This window comes from Tupaia chinensis, unplaced genomic scaffold, assembly GCF_000334495.1.
Source record: "Tupaia chinensis unplaced genomic scaffold, TupChi_1.0 Scaffold143833_1, whole genome shotgun sequence".
NCBI lineage: Eukaryota > Metazoa > Chordata > Mammalia > Scandentia > Tupaiidae > Tupaia > Tupaia belangeri.
Window position 1 is genome coordinate 493481 of NW_006203683.1, and position 9875 is coordinate 503355.

A 9875-nucleotide genomic window follows, 5' to 3' on the forward strand; every position below is an offset into this window, starting at 1 on the left:
ACCGCTATGCCACTGCCTGGCCTGGACTGAACAATCTCTCTGGCCAGTCTGGTTAAATGAGTTTTCTAGTAATCTCACTCGTGTGTTCATCACGGATTCACTTGGGTAAATTGTAGAACGTAGTTCAGGTTTTAGGGCTTTCAAATTAGTAAAGTTTAGAAAAAAGTTTCCGGCTTTACATTTATTTATTTGTAATACATGTTACATTTATTTTATCTAATAAATCATTTTACACTTTTATTATTGTTAGCATTTATCATAAAATCATTCAATAAAGGTGTTTTAATGTGAATTTTAGATATCTAATTATTTAATTTTGATGGAGAACTGGACATAAAAAACTGAGGTATAAAAAAGGAATAAACATCTTTATGTGTAATTTATCTTGTAAAGATGTAAATAATGTACATGAAACAATGACCAAAATGACTGCAGCTGAATTTTAAATGGAAGTCTTGAGTCAGTTTTAATAGCTAGGTAAAGTTCTGCAAGAGAAGGGAGACTTGAAATATCTCACTAAATATTTTGTTAAGTCACAAGGAAAAGGTTGAGCATTTCATATGCAAAATAAAACAGAAAATATATGAGAAACAAGGGTAGACCTAGATCTTTACATCTAAACAAAACTAAAATATCTACAAAATAAATACAACTTTCTTGAAGGAATTTGCAAACCTAAATTCTACCATAAAAAGGAAAAAGTATTAATCATATAAATAATATATTACATAAAGTCTCATAAAATTGCAAGTTTCTAAATAAACTAAGACTTCAACTCAAAAATGGCAATTGTCTCTACAGGTAGGGAGTAGTTTCATCATATTTATACACTGTCTTATTAAAAATCAGTTCTAGCATTCTTATTTTTTTTAAAGAGATTTTTCCTACAGGGCACATGTGCTCACTGTAGACAGAGAGAAAGAGACAGAGAGACAGAAATCAAGAAATTACCTCCTGGGGGGATGGCAACGCTGCAATCCCTTCTCCTCCATTTCCTCTCTGCATTTTGGGCACGCACGCACACATCACCAATTTCCAGCCTCTCGGTCCAGAACTCTTAGAGCAGTCGGCTGTGAGAGTCCAGCGACATAACCATTACACCGTCTGCTGGTACCAGGCTTCGGCATTCTTTTTAAAATGTGTCAGGATCATCAAATTTATCAGTAAGTTTAGGTCAAATGTTAAAATTTGAGAAAATATACACCTGGCCAAGTCTTTTGACTCTCATTGAAACCAGTAACCTGTAAATGTCCAGGGATTCTGTCTGTGGAGAGTGCTACCAGAAGAGACCATTAAACCTGAACCTGCAACAACACCATCCGTAGATTATCGACAGAAAATGTGCAAAAATATATATCACATAAGATCATTTAACACTGATCAGAAAGCTAGACTCGTGGACTGAAGAGAGCTTTAGAAAATAAATTCTAAAAATTTAAATGTATTGGGTTAATTTAAATAAAAAAATACTCATCTATTCACTATGTTATATATTAAACTATTAAAATATTTTTAAAAATATGAATCATTTTAGAATTATGAAATTCTAAAGGGAAACCAAACTGTGTCACTGCATATCAAACTTTAACATTTATATATGGATTCAGATTTGGAATAGGAATGATGAAATAATTATGAGAAAAGCAAATCCTCATTAGCACATGGAATTAATATTCTTTTTTTCTTTTTTGGCCCAACCTCCAGAAATTGACATTTTATTGGTCATGGTTGGAACATGGGTGTATGCATTTTTCAAAAGTTCACAAGATTATTCTGTATAATTAAAGCTGAGAACCACCGTTCAACACTACTAAGCCACTTGTGGTTCTCTTTGGGCACCATATGGTTGCTATCTCTGAGTCTTTGCTCCTTTGCTGTATATTAGACTCCTTTGCTGTTTTCTTATTTTCAACAGCTCCCCCTACAACAGTTTTACTTTTTTTAATTTTTATTTTTTATTATCATCATAATCTTCTTTATATTACATTGGATTACATATAACTTTACAGTGTATTACATTGTTTTTTCAAAAGGGAATGCCATGCATGTCAGTCAGTACAGAGACATTAATCTCCCCACTTCAACATTCAATATCTTTTCTATGTTTGCCCCAATCATTATTTTTATTATTCTAATTAATTTTTTAAAACAATCAATCGCTATTTCTCATTTTGCTTGTAAAAATACTTTGCCCATCATGAAATACTTCTCAGACCAATTCAGTTGAGAATACTATACATGTCATCATCAACAGTTAATAAGCCCTATCTGTTTCTCACTAACGTCCTGCCTCTCTATTGTTCACTTGCTATCTTTCTCTATCCTCTTCTCTTCACTTCCCCCATTCCACACTGTCCTATTCTCATTAAGAAAAACATGGAACGCTTCACGAATTTGCACGTCATCCTTGCTCAGGGGCCATGCTAATCTTCTCTGTATCGTTCCAATTTTAGTATATGTGCTGCCGAAGCAAGCACATGAAATTAATATTCTTAAAAACATTTCTGACACGCATTTTTTTCTTGCTGTCCACTCAAAGCATAGGCGAGTGTGCTCTGTAGATGGGGAATACAGGGTCTAGTCCTTCCCATCCAGAACCCTTCATGTGGTCCCAGACCTGCTTTTATTCCTTGTTTCAGCAAACCTATTGGAAACATTTATGTATTCTGCTAACCCCAAATGAAATGCAGTGTGTTTACATAGCAGAATGTGCTTAAGGGTCTCAGGAAGAAGAAGGCCAATTTAGGTTTTTCAAACAGGTTATTTTTCCATTTCATGAAAAGAGTCGTGAGGAAATGATTCACAGTTTTCCAGTGCTAACGATTTAGACTTGAGTGGCAAAGGTGTATGGCTCCATGGTGTTCAGGAGAAGCGACATCGCGCTAATCTGACTCCCTTGTTATCTCCTAGCACGGGCCAATACGATTTTTCCAAACACAGTTTGCTATGAAAGCATAAAGCCAATGAGGAGGTTAATCACCAACTAAAATACTAAGCCTTTTTTCCCCTGAGTATATCCATTTCCTCACAGATTCTTTAATGGGGTATATGGATTCCAGCAAGAGAAGGTGGTGGGGGGGGGGATAGGAGGGTCACTGTCCTCACCTTGTTCTTCAAAGTAGCTTTTTATTTTTTAATTGTAGAAAACATGTTTGTTTATACCCAGAGTATAAATGAAGGCAATGGAAAGATAAAGAAAAACAAATCAAAAAAAAAATCAAGATAAAGTTAAAGCACCAGAAAGGAACAGCATGGTGGACAGCTAGCAGAATAAGGAGAAATAGATTTGTCATGTTTGTTTCCAATTCCAGGAAGATCAGATGCCCTCCAGGAAATAAATGGATGAATGTGGATGTGGTTTCCCAGGATCTTCTCTTTACCAAAGATTTAGTTTTCCTTTCTTTTTTTTTTTTTTTTTTAAGTGGGAGTGGGAAAAAGTTTATCATTATGTCAAAAAAAGAAAAAAAAAAAACCCTACGTACACAATTTCCTAGCATTCATTTGCATAGCTTTTTGCTTCTCAGACTCCAAAGAAACGCCTATCTAGTCCGTCATGAGCTCTCCTAACCTAGGTTTTGATGTCCAGGGCAGCTCGCGGGGTCCGTCCTTATTTACACCGTTCGTGTGTACTCACAGGAAGAGGGGCCTATTCAGAGACTGCTGTAAAATTTGGCACTAGTTTTTATTACATTGGCCTTGCTGACATTATCACTCTTCATCATTCTTCCCTGTCCTAATTTCAGGAAGTAATAAAATACTATGTAATATCTTCTGCCATAAAAAAGCCCAGATGGTTTGAACTAGGAATTAAAGTATGTGGTTTTGAAGAGACATAATTTATGATTATATGCCTAAAATACATTCAAGCTACAGATTTACTATGTGTTTTAACCCAAATGGGAAGATTTTTCAAAAAAAAAAGCTCTTATGCATTTAATTAAAGGTATATTTTCAATCAAAAGCATCGGCACTCCCCATATGAATCTAAAATGAAAACTGGCATTAAAGTCCATATCGAGGAGGCTTAGCTTTCAAGTAGAATTACCAACAGTAAATTTTGTTTGATGGTGGGATGGGCTGTCTGTTCCTACAGCTGTTGCTAGACTATTTTAGTAATTTCAGGCCATGAGCAGGATAATACACCTCAGTTAGCCTACATTAAATATCCACATGCCCTATGCTTCCATATACAAATGAACCTTTGAGAGGTTCTTTGTGCATCTGACTTGTCACTGTCAGGTACATTGCTTGTGGGGAGTATGTCTGATGATCTACTAGTACTTCTGGGAGCAAAATTATATCCTAATTGTGGTAGGAGATTTATACATGACTGAAGAGTTAAAACTTTTTATATGAAAGATAATGTAGCTCACTTCATGGGGAAAGTAGAACATAATCTTACTTCTAGAGAATTTGCACAAGATGATAGATCGATAGATAAAAATCTCCTAAGTTTCCCTAGATATATAGATAGAAGTACTACAACTTGGAGTAGGCAAGAACATGGATTTTGCAGTCCTAGATTCTAATCATCCAGTCTAAGTTCTGCCACTTACTAAACAGTATAATTGCAAAATATTCAATCATTGAAGGTCTAGGTTTTCCAATCACTGTGGTCAGTATAATGATCCCTTCAAACTGAGGCTGTGGAAAGGACAGGATTTAAACGACTTTGCATAAGCGTATCACCTGTACCGTGCAAAGTCGCCTTCTCACCTGAATAGGACTTTCCAAAAGGCAAACTATTAAGGCAAAAACAAAACAAAATAATAATAATAAAAAAAAAAAACAGAAAAGTTTAAAGAGCTTGAAAACCCATCTGAAAAGCTGGCACATCATGGATATGTTTCAACTTTCAAAATCGCTCTGGTCACCTTTCAGCTAATCATACACGGATCAAGATTCTTCTTGTCACTATGAACTTGAACGATCTAAGATGGTTACACTCAGCTACTCACTCGGCTAATATGGAAGTTTTAGAATTAAAAATAGAGTTAAAGTTGGCATTTCTCTCTGTTAACTACATGCATCCATTAAGTCATTAACTCATTCAACACAAAATCCTTAAGAATCATCTGCTGTGTCAAGAATGAAGCATGACGCCAAGCACTGAAGATATAATGACATAACAGACAGCATCTCCTCTTTATGAATTCCTCACTGAGTAGGGAGAGGAGAGTAGTCACATACCAAAAAATATCACATACCAAGAAAAGGGCACTCTATTACACATGGTGATACTGTATTTCTAAGGAAAGGGGGGTATGCAACATTTACCCAGGAGGCTTGACATACTCTGTGGGTCTGTGGGATCTGGGAAGCATTTTATTTCTTTCTTTCCTTTTTTTTTTTTTGAAATTTTTTCTGGGAAACATTTTCTAAGGAAGTAAGAGTTTGTTATCTGCAACTCAAATCAAATTTGAGTTGCAAGAAAGGTAGGATAAGGGAAAGCTAGGTAGACTAAACTAGAATGAAGAAATATTTGAGGTAGGACAGAAAAATGGTAAATTTTACAAACTAAAAGACAGTGACAGCTAAGAAATGAAGTTGCACAAGAGGAACCGTGCAGATGACAAATTATTAGGGGATTTAATACTAAGTATTGCAATATTTTTTATCAATAGTAATAAAAATCCACTAGAAGTTTAAATATTGATTGTATGATCAGGTTCATGGTATAAGACATTCACATTGGTTGTTGAATTAAGGGTAGACTGGATAACGACTTATTATTGGAAGTATGACATAGTACTAGACTAATATATTCATTCTAACTCTTCACTTTCATGTATATTTTTTAACCCCGTAGCCTTATGATAACCTCACAATTCTCAGAAATAAGGGAATAATTACAAACTTATTCTTGATGATAATCTCATAGTATAATTTATTATTTATATTTAGTCAAAATATGGGCACTTGTTGATGTTAGTGGAGTTAAAATCTTATTGAAGACAAATAAAAATCTCAGTGAGTGGCATAATGCACAGAAATAAATGAAAATATATTGGCTTCAGCTCACAGTGCAGGCCAGAAGACTTCCCTGAATATGCCTATGATCTGGGCCTGGCTGAAGGTCAAAGTGAATTGCAGATTCAAGACTCTGTTGGGGGTGCCAATGTTTTCTCTATCTCTATCACTTGTCTTTCTTGTTCATGAGAGAATAAACTATTTTAAAACATATTCATTTCAGTGATTCTATACTTTTGCTCTTTGAGCATTCTAGAATTCTTACTTTGCACAATTATCCATGTTGTTTTGTTAAGAATCGGCCTAAAGATGTTGGCAACATAGACTTAGATTAGGTCCAGTCACTAGCAGTATCATACATACCACCTCTGGGATCGAGGACAGAGATTTGGTGAAGTGAGGTGAACCGATCAATATGGGGATCAGTCAAACTAGTTTGATTAAACTATTGAGAGTGGCAGATGAAAGAACTATATTTCATCTTAACAAAAACTAAACTTCCTCGTTACTCTAAATATATATCTAAATATATAGTTCTATTTTTATCTACTCTAATTATGAAAGTTCTATTTGACTTTTTTTCTTTTTTTACATCTGCTTATCCATTTTTACAAGACTTGCAAAAATCACTTTCTTGCCAAAAGCTGCCGAAAGCTATAGGGTGAAAGAATACACTTGAAAAGGAATTTTTAAAAATGGAAAAGGCTTCAATAAGAGGAAGAATTATGTTTTACTTCTATCATAAAGAGAAATAGGAACCTTCTTAGCTTTATAAACTCACCAATGACTTGACTACTGCTGTTCAAATGATAGTGTTTTATCATGATCTCGTTCTTTCTGTTGCTCTTTGTGTCTACATACCTTATAGAAATGTGTCTAATGAATACTAAGATTAAGATTTTATTTGTGTTAAAATCAGTTTTCTAATGTGAATGCATTTTTTTTTCATTTCTTTCATGACAGAGAAATAGCAGCACCCTCCCCAGAGTCCAAACGTGTTATGACCCCCCTCCTCCAGTCCTCCAGGCCTGCCGGACCCTGGGCATTCATGCACAGGCCCGACATATTTCAGGTGGACCAGACTGGGGATTTAAACTGCAGTGGCCACGTGCCATCTGTCCTCTCTTGATCCACACATTATTGCCACACTATGGTGCGAGCCCAGACAATGCATTTTTATACTAACTTATGTTACTAGTTTTCACAATTTTATTTATTTCATAAGAGAGAGAGACAGACAGGGAAAGGAAGAAGTGGGGGGAGAGAGAGAAAGACTAACAACCTCAACACGATCTTACACTACGATCCCCCACAGCTCTCCTGCCAGCCAGGACCAGGGGCAGTTATGAGGGTACATGTGCCTGGTAAGTACAAGTCAACTTGGAAACCCAACACCTGTCTTCCATATGGCTTCCAGCATTGCAGCTTGATGCACCACCATGCCAGAGCAACTGGGCCAAAATGTATTATTATGATTGACTGAAGAAAAAAATAACTAACATCAGAATGGTTTACATTGTGTAAATGCTATGTAACTCATGGTGCTTACCATAGTTGCAGTTATGAACTCTAGAGAAGGAAATGGCTTCAGTATTTTCTAATCATTATTATAATAAAAACTAGTATAATTACTATTACTAGTATCAATAGCAGAAAGAGTACCAAGGATTTTTTGTTGAAAGCCTAGGCATATACTTAGAATTTTCATGTATGACCTTAGTTATCTTTGTGTTTGGGGATCAGATAATGTCACAATTTTATACATACTGGTTAACTTTTGAGCCCTTACTCATATGCATAAAGATACCATATGCGAAAGAGGTACGAGTTAGACAAGTGTCCTCTAGACACTTGACTTCCATCTGGCAGACTTTGTCATAATGTACCAGTTGTGTTAGAGGAAGACACTTTACTGCCACCTGCCAGAAGATGGTTGTAAAAAAAAAATATCTATATTTCTGAAATCTGCACTGGGCATGTTGCCTCTGTGATGGGAACTCCATGACCTGCACAAAGGTTTAAAATAACTTTCTTGTTTTACTTTTTGAGAACTATACGATCTATAAAAACACTGAAAAAATATCATACTTCTTATATGTGAATATACGGTCTTTTTTTAAGAGAGATTTTTGCTATCGGGAACGTGCACTCGCTGGAAAGATAGAGAAAGACTAAGAGACAAGAAGTGAGAAATCCCCCTCTGGGGGGTGGCCACACTGCAGTGCCTTCTCCCCTCTCCTCTCAGGAGTTTGAGCATGCACACACACACACACACACACACACACACACACACACACACCCGGCGTGAGTTTAAGCCACCGGGTTTGGAACTTGAACCACAGTCTACTATGTTGGAGTCCAGCGATATAACCATTCACCATCTGCTGGTTCCTGGATATATAGTCTTTATCAAGCTATTTGTATCAACATTCTGAGAAATTTTCTTTTTCTTTATACATCTTCAATCAAACATCTGTTTATATATAACAAAATTGGAACAGCCTTTGATTTTCACATTTTATTTCAATCAGCATTGTTCTCTAACTGCTTTAAATACAAATTACAACAACAAACAAACAAAAAAAAAGAAAAAGAACTTCTACCATGCTAACACATCTTTCCTTCTACCATTTCAAAATGTGGGAGTACTTTTAGTTAGTAAAAATTACATAAATATTGTAAAACTGTTTGACTAGTAAGGTGAAATAAAAGGCCAGAAACAGCAGATATTCATGTTAAAACTGGTATAATTCCATAAGTGTTTATTTCATACTACTCATCACCTTGATAATTCTTCTCAATTAAATGAATAATGCCTTTCTTTGAAGTATTTTTTTAAGCATGGAGAGAACGATTATGCCCAGTGGAATAAGAATATAAGTCTAAGCATGTGGAAATTATGGGACACATACACCCGTCCTTATTTGGGAAAAAGAGCATGTGTCATTTAAAGTTAATCCACCTTCAGCTCACCCAGTCAGCACCTAGGCAAGTATTGTATGAGCATAAATCGTGATGAATACAACTTGCATGTGAAGTGATTCCCTAAAGATCATAGGGTGAGCCATAATTAAGGACAAAGAATGTTTCATTCCAGAGCCAGTGCAGTTAAGTACTAAATTCCCTTGCTTCATTGGTTAATTTTGTGATACTACCATTTTATATTTTTTAATTTTTAATTAATTTATCTTCATTCACTGAGCATCATCACAGCTTACAAAATGTGATTTCCCATCCAGAATATACTGCATAGTGGCTTAATAATACATCCATTTCTAGTTTCTTATATATGTATATATGCACATATAAATTTTCCCCCTATTTCTCACCCTCTGCCATTTCCCACCCTCCTCCCACACTAACTGTGGTATCTATAGCTGGTTTCCATTCATTCCCCACCCCCACACACACATTTTATTGATTCACAAAATTTCTTAAATAACTACTTTCAATAGCAAATTCAGCTGATACATACCTATCTGTGAACACATGTCTGACTTTATGTGTGAAATTCTGAGTAGAATGAATATACTATAAAGTAGCACCTAGCTGATGCTATATAACTTACTACAGTCATTAAACAGGTATTTTTAAATATATTTTTAGTTTCAGGAAGAGCAGTTTTAGCTTTAATAAATCAAAGAAATGCTAAGAAACTTTGCTTAAAACTTAAAGCCAGGAAACACGTTAGGATTCTGTTCAAATGGTAGGTACATGAACCTATCGACAGCTCAAGACAGGACAAGAATTCTTAAAACCAGAAAAAAAAAGTCTAGAAGAAAATCAGCAATGTTTTTAGTGAACAGTCATAAAATTCTATCTCACCAGTTCAGTCTCATGTACTTTTATCTTCTGTTCTGGTTCAATTTTCCTGATTAAATTCTGGGATATAATATTCAGCTCCA

General features: G+C 35.3%; 1 non-coding gene across 1 annotated transcript; it reads right to left on the reverse strand.

Moving 5' to 3' along the window:
- Positions 1-2370: 2370 nt before the first annotated feature.
- LOC114005462 (U6 spliceosomal RNA) lies at positions 2371-2477 on the reverse strand. The gene has a single exon (XR_003547316.1). It is a non-coding gene; the product is annotated as a U6 spliceosomal RNA (small nuclear RNA).
- Between the last annotated feature and the right edge of the window lie 7398 nt (positions 2478-9875).